Genomic DNA, 21,331 nt, shown 5'->3' with positions numbered 1-21,331 from the left:
CTTAACACTACTGAACTACATACTTTAAAACATTTAAAATAGGAAATTTTATGTGTATTTTACCACAATTTAAAAAATTAATTAAAAATAAAGTAATCCTATGGGGGGAAAATAACAAATATGGATGTATAATAAAATAGCTATAATAGTAACCAATTTTGGAATTATAAAAATGAATCTGAATGAGAATAATATACCATAATAACTTGTGAGACTGTTAGACATAGAGTTAAAAAGTATCAGGCCCTATATTGTAAAGAAAAAGGATAGAGATTATTGATTAACTACAGTGGTCTAGGCAATGATACACTTTAAAAACTTTAGGAGTAGCCATTAAAATATTACTGTATCATCCAGAACACTAAAGAAAAAAGATAGTACAGAAAAAAATTAGTTGAAATGGTCAGAAATGAAAAGATCAAAGAAGGACTAGTATATTAAATATTAGTTGTACAGTTCCTCCTAGGTCTCTCCTGCTTTTTCACATCCTATAAGCAGAGGCACTGCCTTTTTTTGTTGTTGTTTGAAGTACCTTTTTGAGGGTTTTTGTGTAGTAAACAATCTTGGGGCAAAGGTCATGTGAGCTTACTGCCCAGTATAAAAGAATCAGGCACCCTAGGCTCAGGGTTCCTCTCCTATACAAAGCCCATGACATGAGCAGGCATCATCTAGCCCTATTCTTGATACCCTGTGAAAACTGGTTTCCAAGAATTGATGCAAATGCTGATACTCTGGCAACTGCTATTGATATGAGTAATAAAATTCTTTGTCTTTGAAAAAAAATTGTGACTGCAATTTTATTAGTTTCTTGCATTTATATGTATTCAGTTGTAAGATTATTTGATGTACATAGGTTTGTAACTATTACATCTTTTCATAACCTCTTCTTTTTATTTTAATCAGCTTCTATAATGCCGTGGTCTCCTAGTTTTCCTCCTGTGTCTTCACCATTCCTTAAATGCACATATTGCTCTGTATTCTGAACTTCTACTCCTCTAACTACATAGAAATCTACATCTCTTACTCAGATCTCTTTTATGAGCCGAAGACTCATGCAACTAATTTTCCCCTGGCTATCTTGCTTAGATTTGCCACCCACAGCTTAAAAGGCATTATTTCCCTCCCCTAATTCTAAATATTCCTTTTTCTTTTAAGCTTTATTTTTACATATTTATCTTATTAAAAAATACACTTGTATTTTCTTTTCCACCAAATCTATCATGACATAATCCAAGCAAATTGCTTAACTCAATGCCTAATACATTTTGAGTTCTCAGAAAAGTTAGCTTCTATTATTTTATTTTATTTTTTGTCTTTTTGTCTTTTTAGGGCTGCACCCACAGCATATGGAGGTTCCCAGGTTAGAGGTCGAATCAGAGCTGTAGCTGCCAGCCTACACAACAGCCACAACAATGCAGGATCCAAGCCATGTTTGCGACCTACACCACAGCTCACTGCAACACAGGATCCTTAACCCACTGAGCAATGCCAGGGATTGAACACTTGTCCTCATGAATGCTAATCAGGTTCGCTAACCACTGAGCCACGACAGGAACTCCAAAAGTTGAGGATGTTTTTATTTTTTTATTTTTATTTTTTTAGCTTCTATTATTAATATAATCCAAGTTTATAGCTCCACTGTCAATTTCCACTGTATATAGTCAGGGGGTACTTTTTTGCCTTACTTAGATCCTCGATCTTTTATAGAAATCTAATGCACAAGAATCTAATGCACAAGAAAGGGATAAATGGAATGTCAACACATATATTGAGGGGTAAAACATGTCTTGTCAGAGCCAGAAGCTATCATGAGAATCAAGGTACTGCTATTGTTCAGTGTTTCTAACGGTCCAAGATTTTACTTGACTCCATTAGTTTCATTCTTGATTTCCAATGAAGTAACCAATTTATAATAGGTTTTGAATGAATTGAATAAAACTATGATATTTTAATTTTTATTTGTCTTTTTGCCTTTCTAGGGCCTCTCCCGAGGCATATGGAGGTTCCCAGGCTAGGGGTCGAATCAGAGCTGTAGCCGCCGGCCTACACCACAGCCACAGCAACACAGGATCCAAGCCACATCTACAACCTACACCACAGCTCACGGCAACACCAGATCCTCAACCCACTGAGCAAGGCCAGGGATCGAACCTGCAACCTCATGGTTCCTAGTCGGATTCGTTAACCACTGAGCCACGATGGGAACTCCTAGCCTAGATATTTTTATTTCTCTTTTGAATCCTATTTAGTGGCAGAGAGATTGTTTACTTTCCCACTGATTAATGTGGCTTTGTCTCCTGAGTGGACCCTGACTGATACATCACCTAAAGTGAAACTTAGTTCTGTTACTGGAAAATTATTAAATATTTTTGGAATTATTTGGGTATATGAATCTACTTCATTGACCATAAATTTTGTGAAATCTAAATATAGATCAAATATGTCCAATTAAAATAGTGTTAAACTGATAAGTGCTGTAAGTATAAAAAGAATGTAAAATATCTTATTAGTTTTTATAGTGATTATATGTCTGAATAATAAAAGTTTGAATATATTAAATTTAAAAATACTGCTAAAATTGCTTTCACCTGTTTCTTTTTACTTTTCTAAAAGTGGCTATTAGAAAATTCTAAATTACATGTTTGGCTCTCATTGTATTTCAAATAGACTGTTTTTTCTCTACATTTTTATCTACGTTTTTCCTACATTTTTATCATTTTTTACATGGATATGAGAATCCAAGGGAGGGCAAAAGGACAGCCAGAACACTGAGGGAGGAAAAAAAGGAAATTTTTTATCTTCATTTTTAAGTATACCTCAAGGTCACAATGCTCGAGCCTGGTTTTTCAAGACTAAATTACATTTCGAAGTATTGTAGGGGGCCATCCAAATTTTCCTTTTGTACAATAATTTAATCCTGTTCTATATTGTCTGTAACATCTGGGCCATTGGCTAGAGTCCTCTTAAATATTTTTCAATTAAATAGATTAATTTCTACAACAGGATTTGACTGTATAAGCCTTTGGCAAAATACATTTTTTGGTTCAGCATTTTTAAAAAAGTACATCCTGGTTTATTTAAAAGAACAAAACAAAAGGAAACAAAAATTAGCCTTTTTGTTCCACTTAAAACCAAAATGTTATATTGAACTTTTAACATAACAAATCTAAATGCATAAATGGCAATAAGTATTGTGACCTTGTTGGATTCATTAATATTCATTAACAAGAGAAACGAATTTAAAGTTTTAAGAAGGAAAAAAAAGTTTTAAGTAGAATTTCAATAGCTTTTGGACATGGAAGTCACTGGTGGCAAACGTGATCGATTTAGAGCATCAAGTAGTTGTATTAACTCACACATGAAGCCTGAAAATGAGCCTATAGCCTGAATTTGGCATTTTCACTGGGAATTTGGGACTGAGACCTAGTCTTTGGGAACCAAACCAATAGGACTAAACTGAAACTCTGTCTTTAAGAAGTAATATATTAGTCCACAACTCCTCTTTCTTTTGGGAACTGCTCCTTCTGGCTACTGTGTGCTTCTGGTGGCAGGGTTGCCAGAAAAAATACAGAACGCCTAGCTAAGTTGCAATTTCAGAAAAACAATAAATACATGGGCGGATCCTATCTGCCAACCAATGTGCCCAGTATTTCAAGATTCATTGGAGGGCATGTGACCCAAGGCTGGCCAATCACAGTATCTCTAGCTCCCCCCCCCCCCGCCCCGTTCACTTTGATTGGCCTAACTCATGATTCAAGGGCCAATCAGAGCCAACTTTATTTCTTTTTTTTTTCTTTTCCTTTTTTTTAGGGCTGTCCCAGAGGAATATGGAAGTTTCCAGGCTAAGGGTTGATTCAGAGCTGTAGCTGGTGGCCTATGCCACAGTCACATCAATGCCAGATCCTTAGCCCATTGAGTGAGGCCAGGGATCGAACCCACATCCTCATGGATACTAGTCGGTTTTGTTACCAATGAGCCACAACAGAACTCCATTCCATTCACTTTCTAAGACTGTCCTTGTCATTAGGCAGTAATGGCAAACATTAATTTGTAGGCTTCTATTTCTAGGATCCTGAAGGCACAATAACACTAATGCTGCCCTCAGCAAAAGGTGGGGTCCCCTAATTCCAACTTAAATTGCAGTTTGGCAAGGGCAGGACTGGCTGCTTAATAGGTGGAATACAATGCAAAAATAAATATTTTGTCAAACATATGTTTTAATATTACGCACACACACATTCACATATAATGCTTAAGAATTTCAAGATGGCAACATCAGAGTGTTAAACCAAGCTTGAGGCCTAAGCACAAGGTCCCATGTAATTGCACAGGTCACAGACCCTGAAGCCAGCCCTACCTGAGAGTCATACTTAATCTCTTGATGCCTTAAGTTCCTTATCTGTAGAATGAGAGGCGACACCGATTTTCTAGTGTAACAAGGATTAAATGAGTTATTTGTGAAATTTGTGATGCTCCCAACCCACAGTGGGTTCTTGATAAATAGAGTAACCACCATCTGACTACGTTATCTGTGAGCAAGGAGTGAGGCATCTAGAGTCAGCCAGACGTGGACTGAAAGCCTGGCCCTGCCGCCTTCTTGGGCCAATTACCTAATGTCTCTAAAGCGCCAGTTTCTCACCCATAAAGAGGAGATAATCAATGCATCTCCTCTGGACAGTTTATTTTGAGGACTAGGGGAAATGATACATTTAAAGCATTTAGCAAAGTTCCTGGCCCACAGGGTCACTAAGTGCTCACCGTCGTGACCATGGGCCAGGCCCTCTGCTAAGTGATTTACACCTACTAGCTCATTTAATCTTTGCAACACCTGGAAATTTAGATGTCATTACTTTCAGTAAACTGAAAAGTGCCTTTCCAACTGTCACATTGTTCCTCTGTCGTGGGGCCATAATTGAGACCCCAAGTCTCTCTGATTCCAGAACGAACCTCTGTTCTGAGCCCCCGGACAGTTTGTCTTTAGCTGTGCACACTTCCCTTTCCCTGTTCAGTCCCGAGTCCCAGTGTCTGTCTGCCTTCCTGCATCTGCCATGGTGAGGGATGATGGAGCACACATAAAGAAGCTTAAAAGACCTCCTGTATTTGCATGGCCATTGTGAGGTTCCTCTCCATGCAGCTGTCTGTCTGTCTATCTGCCTGTCTCTCTTAGGAAACGCAGGGGAGAAATGCTGGCCACAAAAGCAATGACAGATTTAATGAGATGTGAACTCTTGAAGACTGGTTTGAGATTTAAAGATGTTTATCCAGCTTCAGCCAGAGCTGGGTTTGTTTACCCCTAATTATATGTTCTTATGTGGGTGTTTCTGAAACAATACTCTGAAGGGCCTTTTATGTTGTTTTTCTTTTCACTGAGCAATTATCATTTTTCTTTTGAAGGGATGCTGCTAGTTTCTTATGCAAGACTGAGGTAACACTAACCACACCCCTTCGTGGAGCCTCAACACAAAAGCAGTTAAAATTGCACTAAAGCAAGGATCAGTCTCTGCTTGCTCAGTCTTTTGTTTTCTAACTAGCAGGGTGTGGCTGTTTTGCTTTCATCGTGGTACTAGAGTTTAGCCTTAAGTTCTAAGCCTGAAGAAAGCAGGGAGATGCTGTGGCTTTGCTGTCTCTGGACCCCTGAAGGTGCTTCTGTAGCCCTGTAAATGGATGCTGACGCCTGCTTGGAAATATCTAGATGATCAGTAATTTCTAAAAGTTGTTCTAGATCAGGATTTTTCTCTTGCTCTGAAAAGGATAAAAGTATAAGGGGACAGCATATACAGGAGAATTAAACTTGCCATTTGTATTTTTTTTTTTTTTTGATTAACTAGCAGGCCTTTTTATTAATGTAAGCCTGCACTGTACTAGTGTTACAGGCTTCAAGTCCCCTTCAAGGAGATTAACCCCCAAAGCCTCTGGCCTTGTCTCCCTGTGATGCCCCTTCCCCCACCTTTACCAGCCTGGGCCTCTCACTCCCTGCTAGAGAAGGAATGTCGCCCATTCCTCACCCCACCTCTACATAACCTGTTCCCGATGCAAATAAGGCATCCTGCCCAAGACCAATCAGGAGATCAGATTGGGTCTCCACTCAGGTCGCATCATGGGGTATAAAGACTATAGCAGAGTGAGTTGGGCCCTCGTTTTTTAACCTGAGTGCACATGAGTCCTCTCTCTCCCTCCCTGGAAATGTACCTTTGCTTTAATAAATTTGTAAAATGTTCACCATTCCAATGCTTTGCTATGTCGAGACAGGGATGGAGGAAACTCTGACTATCATGAGGATTGGAGAGAGGTCTGTGCCTAAATTTATCATTGCGAAATTAAACAAAATTATAAACTGGAGTTCCCGTCGTGGGCGCAGTGGTTAGCGAATCCGACTAGGAACCATGAGGTTGCGGGTTCGGTCCCTGCCCTTGCTCAGTGGGTTAACGATCCCGCGTTGCCGTGAGCTGTGGTGTGGGTCACAGACGCAGCTCGGATCCCATGTTGCTGTGGCTCTGGCGTAGGCCGGGGGCTACAGCTCCGATTCGACCCCTAGCCTGGGAACCTCCATATACCATGGGTGCGGCCCTAGAAAAGACAAAAAGACAAAAAAATATATATATATAAACTAAGCAATGTTAACTTTGTCCATTTCACTCCTTTCCTTTTCAGTGTTTTTCTCTTAAAACAGCTTTTCTTCCTTGTAACATCCTCCAAAGCATATATTCTGTGAGATGTCGATAAGTGATTTGCGTTTAAGAAGCATAGTTCAGGGAGTTCTCGTTGCGGCTCAGCAGAAATGAATCCAACTGGTATCCATGAGGATGGGGTTTGATCCCTGGCCTCAGTCAGTGGGATAAGGATCTGGTGTTGCCATCTGCTGTGGTGTAGATTGCAGACTTGGCTCGGATCTGGTGTTATTATGGCTGTGGTGTAGGCTGGCAGCTGTAGCTCCAATTGAACCCCTAGCCTGGGAACCTCAATACGCCATGAGTGCGGCCCTAAAAAGCAAAATAATAATAATAATAATAATCCGATTAGTATCCATGAGAATGTGGGTTTGAGGGTTTGATCCTGGCCTCGATCAGTGGGTGAAGGATCTAGCATTTCCATGAGCTGTGGTGTAGGTCGCAGATGTTGCTTGGATCTGATGTTGCTGTGGTATAGGCCGGCAGATGTAGCCCTGATTCGACCCCTAGGCCGGGAACTTCCACATGCTGCAGGGGCAGTCCTAAAGAGAAAAAAAGAACAATAAAAGCAGTATTGAGCTCCTGGAAGGGCCCCAGGAATGAAATCAGAACAGTCTCTCTTGGGGTTTCAGGATCTCCTGCCTTTATTTCTCTCTGGCATCTTCTCCATTTGCCTTCTCCTCCCTACTGATTGACTGCTGGTGTCTGTTCATGTCACATGTGGCAAAATATTGCCACCGTTCCCATGTCCTCATGGCCTTCCAGTGCTGGCAACTGCTCTTTTCAGCTCTTGATTCAAATTGAAGAGATTAAAAAATTTGACTGTCCCCGCACCTTGGTCAGTCATGAGTTGTGGCCGTAGAGTGGGCTCATGTGACGTGCAGCCCCCTCCAAGCAGGGACCATGACAGGAGAAGCGATGATAGGTCTGTCTTTTACAAGTATTTAAAGAAACAGACAATAAGACTGAGTATTATTGAACAATAAGTCTAATCTTTTTTTCTCATTTCATAATGTTTTTATGAATCTCCTAGGAAATAGCATTTTAGTGCATCTAGAGTACATTTAAAAGAATAGTGCTTCTATTCTTTTTTTAAAAGATAAGACTTCATAAAACAAATCTTTGAAAACTTGGCATAGGCAAATATTTCTTAGCCACAAAAAATGTGCACTCCATAAAACAGAGAATTGGTATATTGAACTTTATCGAGATTAAAAACTTTTTTTCAAAATACACCATTACATAAACAAAAAGACAAGTCACAGAATGGGAGAAAATATTCAATAGATAGATAAATATAGATAGGTTAATAGATGATAGAGAGAGATGGGTTGCTCTGACAAAAGACTGTATCCAGGATACATAAAGAATTCTTCCAAGTTATTAAAAAAAATTTTAATGGGCAATTTTTTTTTTGTCTTCTTAGGGCCACACCCACAGCATATGGAGGTTCCCAGGCTAGGGGTCAAATCAGAGATGTAGCCGCTGAGCTACACCACAACCACAGCACCGTGGGATCTGAGCCGCATCTGCGACCTTCACCACATCTCGCAGCAGCTGCCGGACACTTAACCCACTGAGCGAGGCCAGGGATCAAACCTGTGTCCTCATGGATGCTAGTTAGATTCGTTTCCACTGAGCCACGATGGGAACTCCTAATGGCCAAAAATTTTGAAAACACACACTTCACAAAACAAGATATAAAAATGGAAAATAAGTATATATCATTCATCATAGGGAAATGCAAATTAAATCCCCAATGAGACACTGCCACATATTCGTTAGAGCAGCTAAAATTAAAAAGACTGACAATATCAAGTGTGGAAAAGGATATGACATGACTGGAACGCTCATACACTACTGGCAGGAACTTTTGAAAACTTTGGGGCAGTTTTTTAAAAGCTAAGCATGTACTGGAGTTCCTGTCATGGCACAGTGGTTAATGAATCCGACTAGGAACCATGAGGTTGCAAGTTCAACCCCTGGCCTTGCTCAGTGGGTTAAGGATCTGGCATTGATGTGAACTGTGCTGTAGGTCGCAGATGCAGGCTTGGATCCCGCGTTGCTGTGGCTCTGGTGTAAGCCAGTGGCTTACAGCTCGGTTCCACCCCTAGCCTGGGAACCTCCATATGCCGCGGGAAGCGGCCCTAGAAAAGGCAAAAAGCCAAAAAAAAAAAAAGCAGTTAAACATGTACTAACCAAATGACCTATCAATTTAAGTACTAGATATTTACCTGAAAGTCATGACAACATATGTTCACAGGAAGAATTTTATGGATATTCATTGCATGTTTACTCACAGTAGCCCCAAATTGGAAACAATCCAAATGTCCATTAATTGGGGAATGGATAAACAAAATGTAGTCTATCCAAAAAGAGGACTCCTACATAATAGTAAAAGAGAAATGAACTACTGATGAGCACAACAAGGTGGGTAAGCTTCAAAATTCTTATGCTGAGTCAAAAAAAGTCAGATCTACTGGAGAGGGTGTGAAGAAAAGGAACCCTCCTGCACTGTTGGTGGGAATGTAAATTGGTAAAACCACCGTGGAAAACAGTATGGAGGTTCCTCAGAAAACCAAATGTAGAACTACCATATGACCCAGCAATCCCACTCCTGGGCAATATATCTGGACAGAAGTTTCATTGAAAAAGACACATGCACCACTATGTTCACTGCAGCACTGTTCACAACAGCCAAGACATGTAAACAATCTAAATGTCCATTGACAGATGAATGGATTAAGATGTGGTACATACACACAATGGAATACTTACTCAGTCATAAAAAAGACCAATGCTGTCAGGATGGCAGACCCATCTAAAAAAGAACAAAACAATGTCATTTACAACAACATGGATGGAGCTACAGACTCTCATACCAAGCGAATTAAGTCAGAAAGAGGAAGACAAACACCATATGATATCATTTATATCTGAATCTAATATATGGCACAAAGGAACCTATCTACAGAAAAGAAACAAACTCATGGACATGGAAAACAGACTTGTGGTTGCCAAGGGAAAAGGGGAGGGAGTGGGCTGGACTGGGAGTTTGGGGTTAGTAGATGCAAACTATTGCATTTAGAGTGGATAGGCAATGGGATCCTGCATGAGATCCTGTATAGCACAGGGGACTATATCCAGTCACTTGTGACAGAACGTGATGGAGAAAAATGTGTGAAAGGAACAGTACATATTTGTATGACTAGGTCATTTTGCTGTACAGAAGAAACTGACAGAACATTGTAAATCAACTATAAAAAATTAAAAAAGAAAAAGCCAGATCCAAAATAGTTTATAAGGTGTGATATCCATTTAAATAAAATTCTAGGAAAATGTCAAGTATGTTATGGTGACACAAACCACATCAGTAGTTGTCTATAGTAGTTCCCCAGGGCCAGGGCTGAAGGGAGGGATTGATTGCAGAGAGCCATGAGGAAATGCTTGTGGGTGATGACAGTAGTCTGTATCTTGCTTATGGGGATGGTTTTGTGTGTGTGTGTGTGTGTGTGTGTGTGTGTGTGTGTGTGAAAACTCATCGATTTGTACACTTTAAAATGAATGCAATGTACTTTCTATAAATTATCCCTCAATAAATTTGATAAATAAATAAAAGTACTATTTAATAGGCCTTCTTCAAACCTGTCTTGTCATTTTTTTAATAATTTTTATTTTTTCCATTATAGCTGGTTTACAGTGTGTTATCATTTTTAATAGTGCCTTACTGTTGACTCACTTCAGGGAATCCAACTTTAATTTTTTAAAACATTGTAGACCTGTTTACTTTGTATTCTGCATCTGATAAATTCTGATCATTGAGTCCTAGATCTAAGGCTGTTGATTGTTTCCACGGACTCTCAGTTAGAGAGGATTACTTCCTTGTGTCATTGGTGATCTTTTGATTGGAAGTTTATATTTCATTAATCTTAATCCCTTGAAAACCTGGGGGGTCTAACCTGATGGTTCTTTACTCCAGATAGGATTTGGTTTGCGTTTACAGGGGGCCAGGGGTACTGCTGAGCTGAGAGCACACCAGCTTCATTCCAGGTTTTCCAGCTTATGGTGGGACCCAGGTCCGGCCACCACCCTTGTCTCCAGCCCTGAGTTGAGCCCAGGCCAGCCCTGCCATTAGAGAGACCTCACTCACATGCTCTTCCTACCCAAAGGCTCCAGTTCCAACTCGTAGATTCCTCCCCTGTCAGACACCCAGATATTTCCTTATTCCCTGAGAGTTCAGCCACATGATATAAGGCATAGTACGCGTGGAATTTGTTGTTTTACAGCCAAAGGACCCCTCAGTGACAATGTTACACTGCTGGAAGGGCACAACATGTTTGCACTCCTCTTTTTGAGTCTCAGAGAAAAGAGATATAAGCCCTAAACTGTCAAATGATAGCCTTCCCTTTTAAGGCTTTTGAACTAAAAATTGGTGGGAAAGTATGCGTCATACCCCCCAACCCAGGATCTTTCTCAAAATCTGATTATGGGCAGCCAAGCTAAGAGCTGCTTATTTATAGCTATGCATTTTGTGCTCAGATGAAGCTGAGAAATGTTTGGGGCAAAGATAGCAAAATAACTCGAGAGCATCAGAAAGAACTGAATGTAAAAACTCGAGTGTGAAATAACTGAGAACAGGGATGGCCAGGGCCTTTCCCAGTTGTCAATACTTCTTTTTTTTTTTCTCTTCTGAATTTTTAACGCAGACCATGTTTTATTTATCCTGAGGAATTAAATTATAGTAATTGTAATTATTTGGATCTTGAATATTCACTCTATTTTGAATGTAATCGACTACTTAAAATGACTAGCTCCCCCACGGGGTTTTTGAGGTTGATAGTGGTAGAGAGCTGTGTCTAATTCAAGATTCCAGTTCCCATCTCTCTTTACATAAGAAATGGTGTAAAAAGTTCATTGAATGTTTTAATTAGCATGCAAGCTGAGTCTTAAATCCAAAGGAGAACCTAATACTACTATTAATTGCATCCAACTCAAGGTAATAAAAGAATACAATTTTGGAATAGCGCAGGGTAAAAGATTTGTATTCTTGTTATTTGCAGTAATAATATAATCATTTGCTAAAAACCCATCGTGTGCTGGGAACTAAAGGAACATTTTCTTTTTTTCTGATTCAGACACTGCCACTGTGGAGGACTGCAGCAGTTTATTGTTCTGGTTTATGATCTTGGTCTGAATTCAGAATAAAGCGGCCACGTGCCAGCTTCAGACTCTCATATACTTTCTATGTAACTTGGATGGTTAGCAGGGTTGTAAGTCCAATTTTTTTCCCCCCTTAGTTTGAAGTATGTAACTAACCTGCTCAAAAACACTGGTTTGGTGGGCCAATCAGGACACAGAAATTAAGGGAAAGACTGGCCCTGCTCTATTTTACTGAATGAACTTGACTGAATCACTTGGAGACCGAATTCTTGGTTCCAGTCTGCATCACACACAAATATTATCGGGTGGATTTCCTTGGCCAGGGAGCCTGGGGGTGGGGGCGGGGGTGGCTAATGACGAGAGGCATATCCAAACCACAGCAAGCCTCCTCAGACTTTGAACTAGACTTTGGGATGTGACAGGACCTGGCAAAAATGGAAATACCTCCCCTGACATTTTTGCTCATGTTTTCTAAATTCACTTTCAGATAAGGGCACTGAGTTTGCTAGAGTGGGAAGTGCTGACAGACAAAGTGTAGTCTACTACAAAATTCTTCCTGGTACTCTAATTATCCTTTCCTTCTCTACTTCAGTATCACATGTAGCCATGTGTAGAATCATAAAATAATTATGCAGTGTACAAGCTTTCTGGGAGCATGTACCACTGTTTTCCTAATTCTTTATCTCTCCCATTGATCGTGGCGTGTGTGCATTGATCCAAGTCGGCCATCTGGTTAGGCAAGATAAGCGTGCTAGTGTCTTTGCATTGCACTGTCACTAGGGGAGGGGGCACATTTTGGCTGTAGGGAATTACGGGGGCAGGATTAGCCCTCTTCCTATGAGGAAACTGAATTTTAAATGCAATGTTGCAGCTGCATGGACCATGTTGCTAACTTCTGTTTTTGCCATGAACTGGGTAGATTTTTCTTCTTGTTCATATTGTCTCCAAAGGTATAGTGATGCCTTGTATTAAATGGGGGTTGGGGGGGCAAGATCGGAGAGAAGGTTCGTTTTTAGCCCATGTTAGACTTGCAAGGGACTGATACATTACAGGATTTCTAAAATGGTAAAACTGCTTTCAAAAGACTACAAAAGGCTGCTGGATAAAAAAAGCATTTTAAACCAAGACTCGTTGGGTTCCCCTGGGCCAAACAAAAAATTATTTTAGGGAGGGAAGTAATATGTGCATGAGTCTTCGCAAAAGAAAAATACAAAGGAAACTGAAAAAAAAAATTATGCGTGTATCATAGCAGAAGGAATTGCTGGTCGAAGCTTTGGGATATCCTCTCGGTTTGTTTCCCTCTCTCTTTCACGTATTGAAATTAATGTTTGCCCCAAGTTTATGACCACTGGGACTGATCGAATGTGCTATTTCATTCAAAGGGACTTTTTTCCAGCCCCGTTGGCCACCGTTGTTTTTAAAAATTGATCGCCGCCATTGTTGTCTCATATTCTGCAAATGTGTGGAAGACTCTAAAGCTTTTCCCCTAAAATTGAACAATTCTGTCAAAAAAGATTAGTTCTATTTTGTCTGCTGGGTGCTGACTATTCATGAATGTAAAGAGAGAGGGCTTGGGTGTCATACTAAGTTGCTAAGGTGGCTGGATTTCGGCTATTGACTTAAGGCTACCAAACTGCAGCCTACAAAAGAGCAGCCGGAATGAGAGGGGAGAGCTGGCCTGCCATGTGTTTGAGCTATACCTTCTTTAGCTGCCCATTTATTTCTTTTGTTGCCAGAACTTTTATTGTCATACAGTTGAAAAAAATGTTAGACACAAGCTTCAGGCAGCACCAAGCAGAAAAAGGGATTAGCATATCACTAGGATCATCTTACACTGAACCAAATTCTTTTCAGGATGTATAATTAGCGAATACAGTCTCTTTTTTTTTTGGAGCCTATGGATGGAAAAAAATGAGCTCAGATCTTTGGCTAGAATATTAGAGGAAATAAAAGAAAGTTGCCAATTTCAGAGAGATGTATCCATATTAACTGTTTCTTTGCAGAGTCTTTGCAATTCCCTCCAGAACTGTTCGACTGAATGGGAAAACTTACTATGAATCCCCGTCATTGTTTCAGGTTTCCTAAGAGGGAAATACTGTGTAGTTGAACACCCCTTCAAAATTTAAGACTGAGGAAAGCAGGTTCGGGATGAAATGAATGTAGAACTTTTCCGAACAGGGGCCAATGTGCGGTTTTCACACGGTGACACTTTACTCTGCAGAAGGTACTTTGTAGTGAAAAATGTACCTGGGAAATGTCCATTCTGGGCCTGTGAGTGAATAATTCTGTGAGACTTGCTTAAAACTGTCTAAAACTTCCCTTATAATTTGTGGGCGTTAAAGATGTTTATCTGAGAGTAAGAAAATGGAAGTCTGGGAGCGTTCCCTTTTCTTTTCTCTTCTCTCTAGCTTAAGAGTTGTGCATTTAAGCAGTTTATACTCAGTACATGGGGAAAAGTAGATTTGTCTAATTACCTCTATTTCACTGGATGGATATTGATTTACATTTCCAAATATACAGGCTTTTAGAGAAGCACATATGGGGAGGAGGCGAGAAAGAACATTTTTTCCAAAAGTATATTTTTAAGAATTCACAGAATATTCATTTAAAGTGAAAATACCCACTGCATGTGTCTCCCTTTCAATTTCTTGAGGTAGTTGGTGGTTTTGTTTACCACATGAGGTGTTGCTATGCCGACTTGTGTTCTTCCAGATTCTTGGTTCTTGAACAGTGGATACTTCATATTTTTCACTCTTCTGTGGGTGGCATCACTCCATCCCACTGCCCTTCCCCAAAGAAAAACACCACAAAATACACCTCCCAGTCTTGATTCTGGTTCAACTTTATTCCATATTTTCTGAGGATACTCTTAGCTTATCTTTGTGGTAATAATTTCAAAAATTAGCTCCTTAAAAAAAAAAAAACTATTTAGAAAAGCCAATGGGCACTTAGGTCCATAGAGAGCAGTTATTTCAGGTTCCACAACTCTTAAGTTACTGCAGAAGGTGTCCTTTGAATTTCTCTTTGGAATTAGAGAACTGGATCTTTATTTTCATATTTCTTCTGGCTTGGAATTTTGGGGCAAATGTCTCTCTCTTGGCTAGAAATAAACTGGGGACCAAGGTAGTACAGAGGACTCAATTGTGTTGTCATTTAAAGAAAATCACTTTAGTTTGCATGGGTTATGTCTCCATGGAGGACTATGGAATTGGCAACATGACAACAAGAAAGAATAAAAATAAAATTGCTGTAAAAAAATGTGGATTGGAGATATCATCCTTCATTGATTTTCTTCACTTATTATAATACTTTTTAAAAGCCATTCTTTGCTATCTCAGTATTTGTAATTTTTTAAAGTTGGTAATATTCATATTTTTCTCTGACTTGTGGTCAGAAATGTCAGTGCCTACAAGAAACTAGCTATATATACAGCCGCTCATGATTTAAGACAGTCTTAAATCACTAACATATTCAGTAATTGTCTAAAGACATGGTTTAATCAAACTTATGATAGGTTGTCCCAAATCTAATTGGCTATTTAATTATTCGCAAAAATTTTTCAGTCTTCCACTCGCTTAGGTCACATGACCTAGGATCATCTCGTGCACACGTACTCGCCCCATTCAGATAGGAGAATTGAGATGGACTTTCAGGGGACCAGCCCTCAGGAACAGGGCTCTTGGCCATCCAGACATTAAGAGAATGATGTTTTGGAGTTCCCTGGTGGCTCAGTGGGTTAAGGATCTGGTGTTGTCACTGTAGCAGCTTGGGTCGCTACTGTGATGCAGGTTCAGTCTCTGGCCTGGGAATTTCTGCATGCTGCAGGAGTGGCCAAAAACAGAAAGAAAGAAGAAAAAGAAAAAGAAAAAAAAAGAGGAAGAAAGAAAGAAAAATAAGAGAATGATGCTTAAATCTAAATTTCAAATTGTTAAATTCAGAGAAATGTAATGTCAAACACAGAATACCCACTGCTAGGTAACAGAAAATGAGTTCAAGAGCTTTTTTCTTAAGGACTGGAGAGCAAAGGCATTGAGGTGTGATGGGCTTTGTGTAAAGCAATGTTTAGGTTACTCTGGACCCTGGAGTGGCCTAGTGCCAGGAGTGGGCAGGGAAAGGAAGAGTGTGACCCACAGGTAAAACTCAGCACAGGACAGAGAATTCACAGAGGTAGTGAAGGAGAGGGAGAGGGGCGTGTGGACAGACATTCCATTTTAGGTTTTGTGAATACCAAAAACAGAGGAACGACCAGAATATCTTTCTTTAGAAACACCATGTTTGAGCTTTTTTTTTTTAAAAAAAAGAGAATTTATGATCAATCAAAATGTATTGGTTGCTAATCTTAATAGGATATTTAATATTTTTAGCTCATCAATGTATTACAAGTAATTTGATATTTTTGTACAGAATATTACATATAGGTTTTACATTGTGTACAGAGTGTTAGCATGTTAACCTACTTGACTTTTCTATGATGTTTCAATAATGTCCCTTCTAAAGTTTAACCTCCTTCATGGCAGGAGCTGTTTAATATAACACGACATCAAGTCAGCACCACACACTCATTAAGTGCCATTAGCCAAATAATTTTGGATTACTATGATTAGGTAGGGTTTCAAAGACACAAATAAGATTCTCCAAATTATGGGTATATTGAATATGACTCTAGCCTAACAAATCTTATGCCTCCTATTAAAGAAAACCAAAGAGTCTTAGCCTTTTAAACTTACAATGCTATATACTTCCCATTTAAAAAATATTTGTTCATTTTAATATATGTATAAATAGGATATTCTAAACTGCTTTTGAAGACTTAAGATAAATTATTTTTTTTATTTTTCTAAATCATTTACTCTACATGACTAAATCAACTGACTTTTTTTTTCTTTTGTCTTTTTTTTTGTTGTTGTTGTTGTTGTTGCTATTTCTTGGGCTGCTCCCGCGGCATATGGAGGTTCCCAGGCTAGGGGTTGAATCGGAGCTGCAGCCACCGGCCTACGCCAGAGCCACAGCAACGCGGGATCCGAGCCGCGTCTGCAACCTACACCACAGCTCACAGCAACGCCGGATCGTTAACCCACTGAGCAAGGGCAAGGACCGAACCCGCAACCTCATGGTTCCTAGTCGGATTCGTTAACCACTGCGCCATGACGGGAACTCCCAACTGGCTTTTTTTAAACACTGTATTTGTTCACAGCTATTAAGAGGACACTTTCCACTCTTCCAAGTAGAAATTGTTATGATAAAGATAAGCATGTACAAATTTTAAGATTTGATAAAAGCATAATTCCCCATTAGGCATAGCTCTAAGACAGGTGTTTAAAAAAAAAAAAAAAAAAGGATAATATCACAAGCCATTTGTGTCCGATGTGTTGTAGTATGTTTTACTGACTGATCTAGAATCTGAAAACAAGAGGTTATTTTTCATTTTAATGGCTAGTATTTGCTGAGCCTTAACCAAAGCCTAGGCACTGTTCTGACCACCTCATCTAGTCCTTGTAACCCTATGAAATGCTATTACTTTTGCATAGATGAGGAAACTGAGATTTAGTGAGGTCAAGTAACATGCTTAAGGTTATGCAGCTGGTAAGAGGTGCAGCTGGATTCAAAACCAGGTAATCTGACTCAACTTTCTCTTAACAGCACTACACCAGCCTTCTATGCATTCAGTAGAATTGAAAATATCAGGTTACATCAAGGCTTACAATGTTGTCCCAGTGGGAAGAAGCATCTGCCCAAGGAAGGAGAGGAAGATATAGAGTCAACAGGACCAGCAAGAGACAAAAATTATCACAAGACCCTAAACTCTGGGTTAGGAGTTTTATTTTTTATTTTTAGTTTTTGGCTGTGTGTGTGGCATGCGGAAGTTCCTGGGCCAGGGATCAAACCCACCCCACAGCACTGGCAACACTGGATCCTTAACTGCTTGGCCGCCAGGGAACTCCCTGGGTTAGGAGTTTAATAGTTCACTAAAATCTAACTGAGCCCAGACAGGGAAATGACTTACACTGTCAGAGACAGGAGCAAGAATTCCCAGTTCTCTCAAGTCCCAAACCAGGGCTCAGAACAGTATTCAGAGGCAATAAGATACTTCAGGATTCTTTGAGAAGGGACAAAACAGGCAGAAAGATAAGTATGAAGAGGATGTCTGCTCCTGCTGGTAAGCATAGGAACCACTGGAATGTCAAGTTGTGAAAGGAAGTGGCTATAGAATTGAACAGCTGACAGTTGAGAGGAACAATAGAGGAAACGAAAGACATTGAAGCCAATATTGAGGAAACTGGGAAGGGAGACAAGAACAGGAAGTTAATGTTCAATTCTTTCTGTTTTTTATTAAAGAAAGTAGAGTTGATTTACAATATTGTGCCAATTTCTGCTGTACAGCAAAGTGACTCAGCCATACACATATAATTGTGAAGTATTAACATACTTACTTTTAATTGGATCCCCAAGTGGAGATGCCCTATAGCCATTAGGAAGTTGGGAAATGGAAAGGGAGAAAAGATCTGGAAGATGCAGAGCTGAAAGTCCACAAGACACAAGAATTGTCATCAGGCAGTCCAGTTAATCTACACACACACACACACACACACACACACACAGCACAGCACACCGATCTTCAACTTTTTGTAGGAAGACATCTTTTAAGGATGGGAAGGTACCACCTTTGCTCTAAGTGGGGTTCCCACTCACACTCACAAAAGCAAATCTGGTCTGGAAAATTCTTCATAACCCTCCCACTAGAATAGCATGACAAAGTAGAAGGCAGAGCTTTGGAGACAAGTGGTGCGTTTTCTTTTTCCATTTTCTACATTCTCATCACCATTTTTCAAGGTCATCCTTTTGGGTTAATGAGTGTTGCAGATATTTATTTAAGCAATGTTCTGGACGGGCATTCACAGAACCTTCCCTCTAAATCTACTGCCACTAAATTAGATCTTGTTCAAATAAAGAAGGTTAATTGCAGTATACATTTGCTCCTCTGTTTTAATTACTACAAAGCTTGTCAAGACAAACAACTGTGTGTGGCATTTTTTGCAAAAGATATACCTGAATTATAAAATGCTTAGATCAGGCCTGCATCCATGTATACACGCCTTCCTCTCCCAACTATTCCCATGTTAGTTTGGTGACAAAAGTTGGCCTTTGTAGAAGAGGAAAGTGGATTGGTCACCAAAGAAGGAGTTCTGTTTTTACTATGGGGAGAATGTAGTCTTAATTAGGTAAACAAAGAGGTTTTTCATTACATTGTAAACACATTTCACAAAAAGACTCATTTTAGTTTCTTTTTAAAGAAACTGGAAAATATTAAGAAAGTTAATTGGAGGGCACTCAAATGACAATTAATGAGCAGGCACAATTAACTTCTGACTAGTATGTGGCTTAGGGAGGTTTTTATCTTTTATTTATGGCACTGTTTTAAATGTGGGCATGCCAACCCAAGTAGAGGCAGGCACTGTATTAAAAGACACATTTCTCTATTTATATTTAAATAACCATCTGCATGAAATTATGCACAAATCAGGGAATAATTCCTAGCAGAAATTACTGTTTAGAAAATAAAAAAAAAAATCTGAGACATGGTGTGCTTTTCATATTAAATTGCCCATTTCCAGAACATCACATACATTTGCACAATGTAAAGATGCCGCAGTGCAGGCCGATACAAATTGCTCACAATGTTAATGAAGATGGATGGGGCAGGCTGAAAACATTCATTTCCGCGCATGGGAGGAAAAGAGAGCAGCAGTGTTCACAGTCTCTACCTTCATTTTTTTTGCCTCTATAATATCCAACTGTATGATAGTAACTTTAATAATAGAGCTCTTGGAAAGGTTTTGTGATAAATTTTCATTTTCAGTCCTGAATATGACCTATTTTTTCCCATTTGGGGTGAAAATTGTGTGTGTGAAGTTTGGAGGCTTACTGCTAAGCTAGGAAAAGGAAACTTACCCTTTGAAGAAGGAGGAGCAGGGTAGGCTGACTACACAATTTAAATAACCTTTAAAATTGGAAAAAAAAAAAAAAGACTTTCTTTGCAACTGAAGAAGGATCAAGCCTGCCCACCTCCCAGCCCAGATAAACTATGGACTCTTCTCGAAGCTCTTTGGCCCAGGGGCACCTTGGTTTGGTCTATGAAGAGTAGGATGGGCCCTAAGGACAGGGAATCTATTCCAGGACTGCAGTGTCAGAACCTTCCTTGGCCCATCACAGCCCATCACCTTTGCCTAAACTGTAAGAGGTTGTGGAGTGGACTGCCTGGAGTATGGGGGGGGGGGGTGAGGTACCCTTTACCAGTCAGTGAAGGACGGTGAGCTGGGGATGGTGTGCCTCTCAGCGTGGCTCCATCTCCACCATCCCCCACCCCCACCCCATATCTGGTGTCCTGCCTCAATCACCCAGGACTCCTTGACATATCTGGCCTGCTATTGGGCAGTTCTTTGCTTTGAAGGTTGTATCTACATTTTGCAAAACACCTCAGGAGAGTGAAATAAAGGCAGAGGGCCACTTAAATATATTCAAAGGCTGCCATTGCTCAAGCTCCAGGACAATTCCTTCTCCTGGCATTCTCCTTATTCAAGAACCCATATTTACTAATTTCTTTACTCATTTGCTCAATAAATAAAATCCATGCTAAGTACCGTACTGGGAACACCACTGTGGACAAGAGAAGTACAACCTCTGCCATCCCAGAACTAACAGACCAATGAGCCACCCATGGCATTAAAGGTGAACCTGCAAGGGATTTGTAACCCAGACTAAGGAGGAGCCCCTGACAGAACAAATATCTGAGCTGAGATGTGAATCGATTGAGCACCTGTTTTATGTAAAATCCTGTCCTACCCCTGAGGGGTGAAAACTCTATGAGTTTGTCTCAATAGCTGGTAGGAAATGTGTAGATAGTAACAAGCAGATACAATGAAGGCCACCAAGTAGGACAAAGAAGCTCTCAAGGAGAGTGACCAATTCCAATTTGGAGGAGAAAGAAAACTTTGTGAACAAAATGGCATATAAACTAAAGTCCCAAAGAATGACTGGACATGAATTCAGAAGTAGAGCCAAGAGCCAGGAAGTGCAGGCCAAAGGATGGGAGCAAGGCTGCAGAGGTGAGAAATCCTGAGACACACCTGAGGAACAGAAGTGGTTGTGGGAGTTCCCATTGTGGCTCAGCGGTAACAAACCTGACTGGTATCTGTGAGGATGTGGGTTCCATCCCTGGCCTTGCTCAGTGGATTAAGGACCCAGCGTTGCCATGAGCTGTGATGTAGCTTACAGACGTGGTTCAGATCCTGTGTTGCTGTGGCTGTGGTGTAGGCAGGCAGGTGTAGCTCCGATTCAACCCCTAGCCTGGGAACATCCATGTGCCGCAGGTGCTGCCATAAAAAGACAAAAATGAAAAAGAAGAAGAAGAACAGGTTGTGTTGGGGGTGGGCTGTGGGAGAAGCAAGAGTGCACATGCTGAAGGACCCTGCAGAAAGGGACCATATCCCTTGGGGGACTGGCTG

At 40.1% G+C, this 21,331-nt stretch overlaps 1 long non-coding RNA gene across 2 annotated transcripts in view; it reads right to left on the bottom strand.

Annotated features, from left to right (window-relative positions):
- LOC125119865 (uncharacterized) overlaps positions 1–21,331 on the bottom strand; it is a 200,752-nt gene that overhangs the window by 8,725 nt on the left and 170,696 nt on the right. For both annotated transcript variants that reach the window (XR_007133191.1, XR_007133192.1), the window contains one exon: positions 9,447–9,489. This is a non-coding gene — a long non-coding RNA (uncharacterized LOC125119865). The remainder of the gene's footprint in view (positions 1–9,446; positions 9,490–21,331) is intronic.

The sequence above is a fragment of the Phacochoerus africanus genome, chromosome 2, assembly GCF_016906955.1.
Source record: "Phacochoerus africanus isolate WHEZ1 chromosome 2, ROS_Pafr_v1, whole genome shotgun sequence".
Classification (NCBI taxonomy): domain Eukaryota; kingdom Metazoa; phylum Chordata; class Mammalia; order Artiodactyla; family Suidae; genus Phacochoerus; species Phacochoerus africanus.
This window is presented reverse-complemented; position numbering and strand designations above follow the sequence as displayed.